General features: G+C 44.6%; 1 pseudogene; it reads right to left on the bottom strand.

The window, feature by feature from the left end:
• Positions 1-13,739: 13,739 nt before the first annotated feature.
• LOC126541014 (U2 spliceosomal RNA) lies at positions 13,740-13,921 on the bottom strand (annotated as a pseudogene).
• Positions 13,922-15,946: the final 2,025 nt, after the last annotated feature.

The raw sequence follows: 15,946 nt of genomic DNA, 5'->3' as shown, positions 1-15,946 counted from the left end.
ACCTGGAAACCGAAGGCAGCTATTTTCTTGCATTCCAAGATATCACGGTCTAACTCAAGCAAAAGGGCTTGGCAAGGCTAATGAAGGCATCTTCATCCGACTTTTCACTAACACATTATTGTACCCGGGAAGCTTGAAACATTTCGATTGTCCCTTCACTGCCAAGTTGCGCGAATAGTGTGGGGAAGTGGCTGACACCTACCACATGGTTTCGGCTTGTCAGCTCAATTCAGCTCTCTCCCCCAACTCTAACCCAACCCGAGAGGAGTGGGAGGCGACGCTGCTCGGTTGCTCGGACCTTCAGGCATAGGAGGCCTGGGTCCGGAGGGCTGAGCTGGCAGCTCGTACCAATGCGGTCCCGGAATAGGGACTCCACCCATTGCGAAACCCCGTAAGGGCTTTGCCGCTCCTTTTGTTTTCAATAAAGGCCTTCAAGCAAGCAAGCGCGATGTGCTCTCTCGCATGCATGGTATCTGCATCGTGTGCCGCGAAACTTGTATTGCGGTGCGGGGCCTTTCCGATCCTCTTTCTCTGGCGGTATGCCTTTTAACATCTCTCGCGTATATGTGGTGATACATGCTTTTCTGCAATTATCGATGTCGTCGCAACTAGTAAGTGTTCGCCGCGTCTAAATTCAGGGAGTTTTACGAGCTAAAAACCGCGATATTATTATGAGGCGCACCGTAGTGGGGGATCCGGGATTGATTTTGACCACCAGAGGATCTTTAACGTTCCCCCGATGTACGGGACACGGGCGTTTTCGCATTCCGCTCTATCCAAATGCGGCCACCGCGGCCGGGATTCGATACCACGACCTCGTAGTGTTGGCTCCGTCTCCCCGTCCTATGTTTGGGTGGTGGCTCGAAGCCGTTGTGTTTTAATTAGGCCGTCGATGTTAAAAGACTGCACTGGTTGAGTAATGGCCCCAGGAACATGACGTTACTGCTGTGATGATTGACCAATACTACTTTTCACATGAAACATTTCGCTGGTCACACGCGGTGTGCATTTTTCATGCGCCAGCCGCAGCCCAGCTCCTTCAGCACAGGGTCAGAAGAGAAGTACCACAGCCGAAATCAACTTTCTGAAATAAAAACCCAAGCACTTTGGCAGAAAATAATTTTTGGTGTATAAGGCCTACTCTATATATTGCGTTTCCGTGTCTTGTGAAATGATGACAAATGGTCATCTCATCAACGTATCCGGTGGGCGATGTGATAGCTGTGAGTACGCATCCTCGAGCGATCGCTATCGGGGATACGATTGCTTACACGCGATTTAGCGTCTTCACATCGGACGCGTAGGTGGCCGTTTGTTGGACTATGCAAAGGGAGGAGCCGAATACGCGAAATCTTGTGAAAATTATCATATACCCGCATGCAACTACAGATCTTCAAGCTGGCAATGCACAAATTTGCAGACTACGCCGAGCGAGCGTCGGTGGTAGCACGCGTGCTCGGCCATACTGGATGCACGCTTACGCTGAACCCGCGGCCGGCTATACCGATGTTCGATTTTACAAACATGGGACAGCTTCAGGTTTCCTTGGGATCCCAGCCTACGTGAATTTCTTTCAGGACCGGAACTAGCTGGCTGCCAGCGCGCTGCGGGCACTCCGTAAATCGAAGAGGCCCAGCATGAGATTGGAATTGTCTGCTTACCGACACTGTACACACTACTGACTCCAGCAAGTTCAAGGGAAGCATCACCCATTTAATCCAGTAATTTTTGTTTGCCGACCTCATCATGGAATATCCTTTATTGGGTCATTTTAGGTTTATTAAAAACAAGTAACACACAAGATATATATGAAGGTCACAAGTGCGCCGAATGGAAGTACCGACAAGCAGGCTTATATTACTTCTGCATGTTGACCTACAAAAACTGCTAAAATGCGCATCTCTACTTACTGTAATGAAGAAATGACTAGAAAAAAACATGGGAAGAAACGAAAGGCAGGACGGTTAACTGCACTGTTCCTTACCCTAGACTTGAGAAGGAAGACGGAGAAGCAAAAGAAAGAGAATTCAGAGTTGATTAACGCGTTTGTGTTTGTCTCTACTTTCTTGAAATAAAGAAAGCTGAGGAAGTTTCATTGAAGCTGTAATTGACTTGATAACTTGAGAAGGATGCAAGAAAAAACATTGAGAATACCAGACACATTTTTTTAGGTTCATTCCGTCATACTCTTTTGTTCGCGCCTTACTAAATTAATGGCAAACAGGCGGCATGCTGGATAAACCATATCCGGCTTTTATTCTTTTCTTTTTCGTACCTTTTGTTTTGCGCCTGGCGTCCGCGACAAGGTCCACCAATAGAAATATGCTTTTACAGTCTTTTTATGTTTAAACGTTGTGCATACGCTGTCGTCACGTCGTTCGCTGGGCCCCTTGAGTCGTGGGTTTCAGACCCTCATGGAGTCTGTTGCGCGCTCACGAAATTCATGTAGGCAGTTTGCTGCTTTGTACTCTTTGAAACTGTGTGCACGTACGGATTTCTACTTGTTTACTTGTCTAGTACATGTCCTATGTACGGAATTGGACAGTAGCTGTTGTGATTATTGTTTTCTTTCATCAACATTCCTCATTAACCGCTACTTTCCTCTGCCTACCTTTTCAGTTTACCCCAGCGTAGAGTATCTGGTAAAGGGCAGGCTTATCCAGGTGACCTTTGCTTGGATAATTTATTAATACACTTGTAGCATTAAAAAAATACATCTGCACATGTTAGCTGGTATAGTAAAACATGGAGTACGTCGCCTGCGTAAGAGATAGTCAGAGAACAAACTGACAAGGGACATCGGCCATGGACGCAGGGACCACATTATCGATCTCTCCTGGACTTTATTAGATCCGAAAATCTTTTTAATTCATTTAATCATCATTATTCGCCCGCATCCCATAGCCCTGTGTGCCCTGAGGCATTAACCCTCGCATTAAAGAAAAGCAAGCATTTAAAGCGGCAATGAATTATTTCCGTCATGAGATTTTCGGGAACTTTCGATACTAACTTTGCTTGAACAACTTGGGAACCGGACAATTAGCGCGCTTAACGAGCGATACAAGAATAATTAAACAAAGGACAACAGATCAGGTAAATAAATAACGTTATCGAAAGGCGCACTTATACGACGGGTAAGAAGCAAGTAAGAAAACTAGCTTGTGTTTGCGAGCAAAATGGTTTTAATCATCATAAAGTGCAACATTATCTTTGCTAATCCCAGAAGAGTGAAAAAATACACGAACCTGTGTAGAAAAGAGCTCCCAGGTTGGCGGTACTGCAAGTTGTAAACACGACACGCTTTGTGCCGGCTAATTTGGTCGACGGTGCGTAATTAAACCCCGGGGAAACGAGTCATTTTGAACCCATTACCGTCCTGTGCACCAACGGGACCAGAAGGGGATGAAAAATTAAAGCTCCAAAGTACTTGGGAGACAGAGAAAATGAAAGCAAGGCTGGAATGTTCACTAGACATTGTCCAATTTGCTACGAGGGAAGGAAGAGGGAAGAGTGAAAGAGAGAAGGAAAGCGAGAAGGAAAGTGGAGACATTAGTCCAGGTCATTCACGCACATTATGCAAGTTGCAGCGTACTTACAGGTCGGGCACTCATGTGTCACCTTCATGCTCTGTAGAAGAGTTCGTGTGGTTTTGTGGACTTATGAGCGCTGATGCAAGGTTCAGAGGACCTTTGCGTTGTAAAATGCCTATTATCCAGTCTACTCAAGGCACACTGGACAGTCTGGCTTTTTTTGTGGAACCAGGAACAGTAGCAGAAGACGTGATCAGTAGTATCTTCACATCTTCACTTAGCGCGCGCGTGTGAGTCAGCCATTCCGATGCCGTAGCTGTGTGAATTCACGAAGGTTACATCAGCCCACAGCCAACACAGTAGCATTGCGCCCTGTAGGGAAATATTTGTTCCTAACTGCAGCTCTAATGAAGAATCGAGTCTGATAAAAGAAGTTTGCTGTTATGTGGAGTATTCCAATGGCTCCACGTTATTACGCGCGCAGGATCATGAAGATGTATCGTACGCTCATGGTAACTGTACAGAGAGCAGGCACTACAGCGTGGGCTGATTGAGCAGCATCATCGACGAGGTGCTTACCAATGATGCCACAACGTCCGGGCTGCCATTAAACAATTCTTTCATGCCATTTATTCCTAACTTGATGGCAAAGTTCGTTCATGTAGGGCACCCACTGGTCGTGGTTTTATCATCCTAAAACCACAAGGTTCCTTTAAAACATGCGGGTATGACGAGGCAGTGATGTGTATAGCGGGGTAAAACGTTAAATCATTCGTCCCAGTAGTTTCTGCAAATAATTAATTACGCTTCGTTTTAGTAGTTCAAGTATATTTGTTTATTATTCAAACAGCTATTCGAGCAGCCATTCAAGTTCAAGTAACGTTCTAGAGATCCACGTTACTGATATACGATCTTCCCCCTCCCACCCCAGAAAGAAATAAAGCCAAAGAAGCTTCAATAATTTTTATCACATCTAAGCTGGAATAATGAAGTTAACATCACTGAGCACAAAGGATAGAACCTAGAGTGCCATCTCTGACTGCGTGCAATTGCAGTAAACTATGAAGGCAGCTTTGTGTTATGAAAAAAACAATGATAGTGGTCCCCGAATAACACGAATCATTACATCATTTTCGTCAGAAGAGAAAAAAAGTGCAGTTTGTAGCTAGAGAGAGATTGACCATCAGTCAACTGAAACAAGGTAACTTATAGGAACGCAAAAATTTCGGCAAGCTGTGCGACCATGCCCGATCACTAATCAAATTCTAGCCAAATCAAGGTTGGTGTATATCCTAGCAATCAACCGCCTACTGCGAAATAATGGAATCAGGGTTGTCAGACAACATTTTATCAGTTTCAGCTAAATTGATGTATGTCTTTAGAATAATACTAAATTACACGTTGCTTTTGTTCACCTGGCCAACCTACATGTTGTCGGCAATGTACAAACCCTTAGAGATTTTTGTTCGAATTAATCCTTACAAGATATTACGGAGCCTCAGAATGTGCAATGTTTTTGTTCTCTCGACAATGGGCTAGCTTGACCAGAGCAGAGCCTGTCCAAAGTATTTACATTCAAGGCGTTTGTCATTCCACCAGGCTAAAAGCTTAACATCATAACCATAAGCTGGAGTCAAACCTTCTCAAATGATCTCGATGAATCTGCAAGATACTGCAGTCTCACATGCCTCTTATTCTCCAGCAACGTCAATCTTTTGGCGCATAGCTAAAATTTTCGCTTTCACGTTGGTGGTGACCTATGTGCATGATACTATTGCCTTCCTAGAAGCGATCTTGGGCACGTTTACCGTTGTTGTGTAGCAAGCGCCCTCACCCCCCGCCCTCCAGCAAAAAAATATGAGCAGTTATCTCGTCTGTGTGTGTATGCATTGGTACCTTTTCTTTTACTCAGGTGTAAAGGTACCGGTTGATGAAAATGCGGATAGCTGTTAACCATCCCCCTATTAAGCAAGTTACCATGTCATCATAGGGTGTACAACTACGACAGCTGTTCAGCATAAACATGTGGTAGCATCGCTAAGGCGGCTACAGCCTTTACATTGGGAGCGTAAATACACAAAAATCATATGAGACATTTTCATTGCTGCGGATTGTCCTGAGAAGAAAGAGAGAAATGTGAATCGCATCCTACAATTTGTATACCTCTGAGCACTATTATGTGCCTTTGTAACTTGTAATCTTTTTTTTTTTATTCCGATCAACTGTATTGTATTCTGTAAAACGCACTTGCTTAAGGCCTGAGTACACGCTAACAGTACGAATAAGTAAATATGTATGTTTGAGCCAATTGAGAAAGCAGAGGTTGGCCAGAGGTAAACATCGTCTATCCTGACAGTTTGCACAAGGGAAAGGGAAAGAGGAGAAATACAGCAGTATGAGGGGTGATATTGATCATAGACAGTAAGATGGGATCATATACAAGTTTGCGTCCGAAGGTCCCGTTCACAGCCCTAAACCTGGGCGTGTGTTAATAAGAAAGTTTAAGACAGCTTGCATTTCCTGTTTTGTTGGCATGCCCGGCCAAGGGCCAGTAACTCGTTTTCGCTCAACGACCAGTTGTTAACTGGCACTACGGAAGGGTTTAATGTCTGTTGCTCACGCTCATATTTGTGACAGAAAAGTAGCTGTTCCACTAACCCAGGTCTATTTCATTCATCACAGTTGGCTGAGTTTGCGTACGTTGGTGCCACGAAAGCATTGTCTGGTGAAGATAACATCTAGTCCAAGATTGGGGTCTTAGCTCCACGGCTTGGTTGTTTAGCGAATACTGACTGAATAGAGATTTGGGTATCCCAAGGATGGGTTTTTAAGTTCTGTGTGCTGTCAATGAAGATGATGATGACGTTTATTTGCATCGTCATTTCAGAAGGGGTGGGGAAAAATAGTCTCCTATCCTGCTTGTTTTAATTGCGTTTTACTACGTGTATCGCTGTCTAGCTCTTTGCCTACCCGACCTCGGTCTTAAATTTCAGATTTAAAACTATTATTACTTTACTGCACCATTGCCTACATATTTAATGGCTTCGGTTCTATCAATTTCTTCCCTGGTCTTCTTCCGCTAATAATCTAATCGTCTCTTACTTTTCGCTAGTGCTTATCAGCTAGTCCTTCCAGCTTATTTGAATCCCAATGCTTTTTGAAAGTGGACGCAACCTGCAGTTCTCACTGTGTAAATATTTCATAGGCGTAGTTGTTTCTACTTGTTCAGGGGACCGCATTTCACCCGCTAACAGCTAAAAGTTACCGCTCAGTGCAAACGGCCTCTGCGTGATTTGGAACTTACTCGAAAATTATTGTTCATTGTATCTATTGCCTGTATCCTCGCCGTAGCTTCTGTACTCACACTTTATGCGCGACGCGAATAGTTTTGTGCCTTCTGCAAGGACCGCGAGCACTAACGATTACGCCGGGCTATAGGTTCGCACGTATAAAAGCTCACACGCTTGAGCCTCATTATGATAGCAATTATATGGACACTCTAGGCGCATATATGTCGCCGTCACCGTGAGATTCCGCAGAAAGTCCAATGGCGATAAAATTGTCGCCGTGTACCGTATGCCATATACGGTGTTACATACTATAAATGTTACCGCCACGATCACACGCCTGATCCTGTGGCGCATATTTGCTCTGGTATGTTTTTGTTCTCAGGCAGCAAGCTCGCACATCAAATAGCAAGGCACTCCACTTTACGTGTCATACTGACTTTCTCTGCTATTTCGTTCTTACCTATTTATAAATGTCCCAGCTCTATTTTGTTTCCATCATTTGCATTGAGTTTAGCGCCTTTGTTCCTGTGATGTTTTTTTTTTTGACACCTGGTTATCTATTACCAGTTTCAATAGCCATGTTCTTGGCTGCCAACTTTCTTGACCTTGTCCTCTATTTCAGGTGTGTGCTTTTGTTCCCTTTTGAGAATATCTGTGCACTTTAGCCGATCATTTTTTTTCATCCATGTTTCTTAGTATTTCTGTAAATGCAATCTTTCTCTGCTTCTCGAAGTTTAAAAGAAGCCCAACCTATGTCACATTGCACTGCCTCATTTGTGGTTTTACCCTGGGCCCGAAAGCCAGCCGACCCATTACCTTCTCGTTAATCTCCACTCCTGACATGATTTGTGATTTATAAGAAATAATTGCTTTTGAGAACGTTAGCACTGGCGTCACTACACTTTTCCAAGCTCCACCTAGCACCTCGTATTTATTGTAGGCTCAAAGTGAGCTGTCTTTCACAACTGCTACATTGTGCTTCCCTTTCACATTTAAATTACCTGTGTGGTAACTTGAATAAGTGTTTCTTTCAGTAATGTCGCTCTTAGCTGGATGATACAATGTATTGGTGAATTACAACGCAAACATATAAAAGGACTGAAGGAACGAGACGACAGACGAGCGCCAACTACCAACAAAAGGGTGTTAATTGTACATGTGCAATATTGTCAGTGATTCGTGTAAACACTGGTAACCGAAAATAACGCTTTTATGCTGGAATTCAGCGCTCGTATATCGTCTCATTTCTTCTGTGCTTGTGCATATCTACAACGCAATTCACCAATGTGTTTCTTTCGTTGATGTATGCGCGCAGGCATGTATATTGCTTGAGAATGGGTATGACTTCCTGCTGAATTGATACAACGTCATTACGCGTCTCTTATGTGTAATAATTCTTGATTTCTCTGGGGTAAACCTAAGGCCTAGATTCGTCGCTGCGCCGTGAGTTATATTGGCAAGGAGATATGAACGCTTAAACATATGCCCTGGGAGTGGGGGTCGCTCGGCCCTGGCATTTCCCGGAATCGGCTTCAGGAATGATTGGATCCTACGATCATATCCCTCAATTACAGGTTGTACAGTACGCCCATGTTAGGGCTAGGAGGCTCAACCTCCCGGTCCCAACATGGGACTAGCCAGGCAGGTGGCAACACCTTGTACAGGACCTGAATAAAGTTTTTTTCCTCCTCCTCCTCCTACGCCTCCTTGACCTATTGAAATTTATGTGCACTGATTTAGTCGCAAAATATTATCCGGTAAGCAACTGGCTGTTCTGAACCCATCCTGTTGAACCCTCAGTATATGATTTTCCTCTACCCACTTCGACAGCTTTAATATTACAGCTCGCATTGCCATTCTATATATTACCGCCATTACAATAACTTGCTTGTGCGAGTTCTTTTTATCCTTATTACCGTATCCCTTATGCATAAGGCTCGTCCTGCTTTCACGCCACCCAAACAAAATTTTCTCTGTTTAATTCCTTGTTCCGTGGCCTAAGTGAGTTGTACTTGACAGGCTGGTAACCCACTAGCGCTGGTGTGTGTTATCCTTCTTGTCCTTCGTCTTTTCGTCCTGTTCGCGTGTCAAGTATGTGCTGACAGGCCCAGGTCGCCACAGTTAGTAGTATCTTGCTCTTTGGACCCAGCTGCTGAAGTAGTAGTCGCAGCAAACCTAAAAAAAAGAAAGAGAACAGCTGCTCCCTACATAAAGTATGTCACGTAAAAAAGCAAGAAATATTATTCATGGATGCAACTAGAATCGTACCATATTTTTAATCAGAAGCTTTCTTCCTCATGACGTATTGCATTGTGACTTCTAGCGCTTACGTCTGGTGTTTAGCTCCGGCAGCAGGAAATACCAGCTGAAAAATACCACACTATGCATGGATACAATATAAATCGCAATGCAGTACCTACGCTTAGGTAAGCAGCGCGAGTGTTGATTATGTCTTTAATAAAGAAATGTGTGCAAATGGAAGTTACAAGTAGTGCAGAAGAATCAAATCATATTTTTTCAAAGAACCGCAACATAATTTTCGTCATTTATTCTTACAAAATGTAGTCCAACATGAAAAAGTTGGACTGACAGACGGAATAGCATACATGGTATAAAGGTTATAAACACAGATAAGGTGATGCAGAAAGGCTGGCCAACGCTTCAATAAGAGCAACTTTCTTCGTCAAAGCTGGCCTCGCATCCTCGGCAGGTTAATTTAAGAGTCAGTGGATTGACGTCACGTGTGGTCATTGTCGGTGGCAGCTGGCTGGAAAGGGCGAGACTGAAAAAAAAAAAAGAGCGATGTCGTTTGACGGCTCTACGCGTGATAGTGTGCGCTTGGTGCGATGCATCAGGCCTTGTATTTACGTAAAAGTGAGTTCCGGGCGTCCAACAATGATTGGACACTTTCTTTAATCGCAAACATTTTCGTTGTAGGAATGTGGAAGTTTTTTTTGTTTTTTTTTGTGGATTCCTACATCCACGCCACACCCAACACCGGCGTCTCTCGCGCAGCAACTAATGACGGGAACGTTAAACTGTGGCCTGCAGTCACATATACGGGGTGCGCAGGCTTTGTTGACCAAGCATGTAGGCGCAACAAACTGCGAACTATGTTCGGCTATGCATGACGGCGACGTTCTTTGTTTTCCGTGCAGCATCCATGCAGGATAAATTTCATTGATTCGTGCGCTGCGTCCGGGGTGGTCTGCTGTCTAATGCGTGTGGTTTGGCCAAGAACGGAAGCAGTAAAACAAGCTCTGTGAATTTTCGAAGGCGCCCGTGGCTCTCTGTTATTTCGCAACTACATTGGATCAACAGTTTTGCTAACATGCAGATGTACTCTCTACGTTAACAGTCCACCTTGATGTTGCACGAGTTTAGATAGAATAACCATAAATTAAAATAACTCCCTCTGAACGAATAAAGAGGGAATTATTTGTTTTGTTATGTTAAATTAGGGTAACAAATAATCGGCAAATATTATCGCATCAGGAAGATGAAATTAGGGTAGTAGAAATGCCAGGTGTAATAACACTTGCGCACCACGTTCTACACGTAGCTCGTCAGGGCGCTGACGCTACATGACCCAAGATTTTTATTTTAATCGCAATGTTTGTATAACCGAATTTGGAATACATATTTATTGCAAATAATAAACCACTTACTGTACACCCCGTGCAAACCGTTAGTTTTCATCAATTAGTTTCGTAGCAAGAGAACGCGATGTGTTTTCATTTTGTTACGTGGTACTCCAAGTGGAAAGTTTTTGCGAGGTATATTCACAATGCTGGTACGAAAGCGCCCAAAATGCCCATCGACAGGAATCGGCAGAAGCGTGTTTTCATCATTGTCTTCACAACACTCAGTTTGAGGCCGCCTTGATCTGCTGTCGTTCCGTGTTACGACCCTCAACAATAGAAGTCCCGGTGCATATTTGACACTGGTGTTTGAACAAGGGTTTTATGCTTCAAGCGTGGCTGCATGACCAACCTCTCTTGATGCTGACGATAGCGTGGATGAGCTAGCAGGGACAAGTTCACAAGTGACGTCAGTTTTTTGCAACTCATCACCGGCAGACGTGGCGGCAAGTTCTGTGAAAGCCTCACGTGGCAGCATGGGAATAAAAGGTTCACGATCGAACTCGGAGAAAAGTGCGCATTCCCGTGTCACAACCATAAAAAGAACTTTTATTCTATTGAGACGCATACAATCAAACACTAGGAAGCAACCAGACGTGACCTACACGGGTAATGGCGCGGAAGCCATATTCACTTGGTAGATTGTGCCGTCGAGGAAAGAAAGGTATTCAGCAGTAAGGCGGTTTCTTGGCTATATACGAGGTTTAGTGGTGAACAACCGGTGGTGTTGTCTCGCAAACAACTATACGCGAGCCTCATAATAGTTAACTAATATCTTTATTGTAGTGGTCGGTCGCAATGTTTCTCGATAGTGTGTCTGTGAGATGTTGAAGCGCTCAGTGAGGCCGCCGGTGTATGGTTAGATTACTAAATAATTAATTTTGGTGCTTGACCTACCACGCTAGTTGTCTCTTGTGTATGGATTACCCCGAAGGGTTTTTAACGATTTCACCTGTCTCATTTACGTTCATTGTCCCCAAATCTACAGCCTCGTCCACCACCTTGGTTATCATGACGCGAATAGTTAATGTTTTGTAGATAATGTTTTGTTGATAACTCCTACGCCTTCCTCATAACGTGTGACACATGCTCTTGTGAAGAGACATTCACGCACCTACTTTGTATATTCATTAACTAAAATGTCGATAAGCACGTGTTCTTTGCAAAAAGAGAACACAAAGCCGATCCCTTGGACTCTGCTCAAGTGTAGCAATAGCAGCACTCTAATTTCCCTCAGCAAGAAAGAGCAATATAGTTTACGGCAAAAAGCGCCTAATGCGATTGGGTTTACTATTTTTATTTGCTTTTAAGATGTTAGAAGTTAGAAACCAGCTGAATGTGAGTAGAATAACGACGATGCAATGAAGGCGCCACATTGCCGACGACGCAACTATGACGGCATGGAGACGATGGCCGCAGCTCTGCGTGCAACCGGTGAAACTGTGTTGCCGATATTGATTTGCAAATCTCGAATGAGCGCAAAGAAAAGGCTATATATTCCAACATGTGCAGCCGCAGTTCACATACTTCATGTGCTATGTTCATTTACACAAGGTTGAGTTAGGGTGCCACTTCACGCAATCCTGTGAAAACTAATATATATGCAGAAGGTGCCGCCACCTATAGTCAGGTATTTAAAATCAAATGAGCATGACACCAGAACTGTAGAAGAAAGCAGGTAAATAATATTTGTTCGGTAAACAGAGAGTGAGAAACAGCGCACTAACGATCCGTGCAGTCTATACGAAAAATAAAGCTACAGTAAACAATATATGACTTAGTAACAAGGCAGCTCGCTGGTGAACATGTAAAGAGGCTTGCGATTCCATTATTGTTTATTAACTGCGACAGTATACCAAGTTTGGCTAGTGAAGAGCCCGCTATACCAAAATCATAGATCAGCACACACAAAAACACATAAAAACACTATTCAAGAGTGTGGTACGAATATAAAAGAAAAAAGTACCTTTAAATCCACCATACATACATGAAGTGAAGCCACAGCAGTAGATAGGTTTAGATATCGTGCGATGCTGTTTGCCTTTTGAAACAGCTTTTGTCTCTTGAGTGAGCTCTGATTCGATGCCTGCATCTATCTCTGACTGGTTGGATTGCGCACTATGCCTTTTCTCGGAGTGTTTTTTCGCTGAGGGCAAGACGCTGTTTTGGAGGTCGTTGGTTTCTAATCAGAATTTGGATGTTTTCTCCCGGCGCCCGTTTATCGACGAAGGGCCCAGATCTCAGATTTCAGAATTGCGCGCCTCCTCTCTAAGCCTTGTTGATTGCTATTAGCACATCTAGAAAGAGACATGATTGTAATGACGCCCCTTTTGTTGTTGCACTGTTAAGAAAATGCAAGCTTGTTTTGACACTCTAAGCCGACAAAAGCGGAAGACAGGGCCCAGCGCTCTCGCCACTTTATTATTTGGTACTCTAAGGTAATGGAAAGTGATTTCTAAGTAATTTCTAAGGAAAGTAACTCTAAGTAATTTTTTAAGGCGAAGCTTTCCTTGGGAACCATACCAGGACTTCGCTGACCATGGGTAAGGGGTACTGCAGACTGCTCCTGCTGTCTTGACGAGTATCGTACCTGAAAAAAAATAGAAGTGAATTACGTGCCTGATGGTCGGATCAAATCTGGGTCTCGCCGCACAGCAACTTGATGATATACAGATTGGGGGACATTCGCGCGTATGCCTCCACCGTGCCAACGCAAACTAGCTTTTTCAAAGAGTCGCCGTGCGTGTCACAGTGCTCCGCGCATGTGCGAGAGGGAACATGCCCGCCCGCCGATATCCTTCAGGCCAGTGACGTACGAATGAAATCTGTGCTGAATCTGTTTAGCTTTTATGACTAAATTTTGATGCTCTTGCAGCGTTGGGCATTTACTGTTTGTGGAGTGTTTCACCACATTTGTGGTCAGGATATAAAGTGGGACAAGATGGCAAAGGCCTTTGAAGCAGCTCACAATGATGAAAACAGAAGTACTTATTAAGTATTCATACATGCAGCGCTTATAGGCGGTGCATACATTCACACATATCGAAAATTTGCGCTGTGTATTGGGAGGCGAAATTTTTAAGGTGGTATGAATTGCTAATTTTGGAAGTTCTAAGAATGTACGTTTCATAAGCTTCCTCCCTTTCCATACACTGCCGTCATGGTCCTCATTGTAGAAAACTTCTATGGCCCATTTTCGCAGTGAAGCTGTACATGGCAAGGTTCTGGAAAAAAAATTGCGCGCTTCTATCGAGCCGCCTAGATCGAGAATTTCTCCCTATACGTGGGCCGGTCCCGAAGATAGTGCAATATCGGGCCTACTCGTGGTGCAGGTGAAGCAGACTTTAAGCACACCGCCAACTTGGCAATAAAACTTAGTTATCTTATGTCCACATGCAACCCATATTGGCTATTAAGCTGATAAGTACAGATACTACCCTTTCACCCGCGTCGGCCGTATCTACGCTCGTACCTCCCTTTCTTTGTCGGCGTTCCAAGCGCTTAATCTCTTTTCCTTGCTGTCAGCGGTACCGCGGTGACAGTACCGTAAGCGTGCTGCTCACCAGGACCGCGAGACTGAAAGAAATGCGAACTGTCCATGTGGCGCCGATCCCGCCATCTTAGAACATTTCCCCGGAGGAACGACTAGGTTTCAGTGGGAGCATGGGAGGAATCAATTTTGTGTGGCCTGTAATTGTATGTGACCGCTTGTTGTTTTCGAGTGACCTCACAACCGTTACTGCACTGCGGGACATCGACCAGCGCACAATCGCCTGGGATACGATGAAGCAGTGTGTGCCCCCGGAACGCGGTGAAGTACGTGTCATGTTCTACGTGCCAGGATTCTTTACTAAAAGGTATCGTGTCGTGTTTTTTAACAACACATGGGTATGTATAACTTCCAGTGCCTCATCATCTCCCAAGGCTTAGCATTGTGTAGGAACGAGTAGTCGGGCTTCGCCTTCCATTTATGTGCACGATGCGTTTGACGCACGGCAGTGGACAGTTTGTCATTAAGGGGACCACATACCCTCGTGATCCACCTTCACTGAGTGGAATGGCACTGGATTTTTATAAAATTCTCACTTCCTGCTTCCCCATTCTTACTCTACTACGCTGCCTTTTTGAAATCGCCGGCTATGGAGGTTATTTTGTACTCTCGTCTTGAATTTTCACGTAGGCCTTGAAGTATTGCCTTGACGTCTTGAAATGTCATTACGGAGTGATCTTACACGGTTGAGGCTGCTGATTACGGGTCCACGCAAGAGCAACGATGTTAGATACCCTTGTCATTAGCGGACGCTCAAGACAGTTTCGTTATCTTGCACGCAATATCATTCTGATACACTATACTTCGCCACAAAAAAGCAATTATCGATGATTAAGCTGCTAAATCACTTATGATGTGACGTAACACTGCTTCGACGCCTTTACTGTTGGCGTAAACTTCACTAATGAATACTGCCATCACATTCGCATGGCTGGCTCACCTATGTGCTCTGAGTGAAGACCGTGAGGAGCCAATACATCACATCATCTGACATTGTTCCCGCTTTATTGACCAACGACAAACTTCTCGGTGTGAAGCGAGCAGACGGACAGCCGACTAATTACCGAAGCTCTGGTTTTCAGAGCCGGACCTGCCCCTTCGTCATCCCAGAGAACCACACAATCGCTTTCTCAGTACCGTAGAGCAATTGATTTCACTGCCAGACCTAGAAGAGCTGCATTTTGCCTTATCTCACTTGCCATCGGCTATTTCTCTTCAGTTCCTCTCCCCATGCGTAGAATAACTGCACAAGGTCTAGTTTAACTCATGGCCTGTGCTTCTTTCTCTATTTGTCGCTCTTTAAAATATAGAAATTCAGAACATGCCTGCGGGAGGTATTAATACTTTAGAGCCATAATTCTCAACGTCTCCTTTCACCTGCACTGAATTTTATACGCTGGGCTTCTTCGATTTTCCACTTCTGGCTACTCGCAGGCTGCCAGAGCCAGCCAGGGCGTCTTTGTTTTTCGCGGGTTGCTCCACCCACCGCGCCACGTACTTCCGCCGGGCGTTCGTTTTGCTCGGGCTGGGTGGCTCTGGCTACTCGTGAGCTGCCAGAACCTGCCAAGACGATTTTGGTCTGGGTGCTCTCTGGAAGTTCTGGGACTAGCAGACGAGTAAAAGAAGCGATGGACGCTCGCTGCCATCTTTGCGGGACTTGCCGAATTGCAACGCCGGCGCTTGAGGACTTAAAGTTACTTGGCTCAGCCAACTGTCTACGGTCATCTTCGGATTTCCTTACTTCTAGCGTTATGTTTTTAGGTGCTAACGCTCCATTCCACATTGCGAAGAGGTGTGATACGAGCAGTGGTAAACCGTTTGAAGCTTTTGTGTGTATTTGTGTGTGTGTCCCCTGAAGGCTTCTTCGCGGCGGTGATCAGCGGGCCACGCTCTCATGCGTGCATGTTATCTGCGTCGTGTTCCACGCAAGTCGTA

This window comes from Dermacentor andersoni, chromosome 2 (genome assembly GCF_023375885.2).
Source record: "Dermacentor andersoni chromosome 2, qqDerAnde1_hic_scaffold, whole genome shotgun sequence".
Taxonomy (NCBI): Eukaryota; Metazoa; Arthropoda; class Arachnida; order Ixodida; family Ixodidae; genus Dermacentor; species Dermacentor andersoni.
This window is presented reverse-complemented; position numbering and strand designations above follow the sequence as displayed.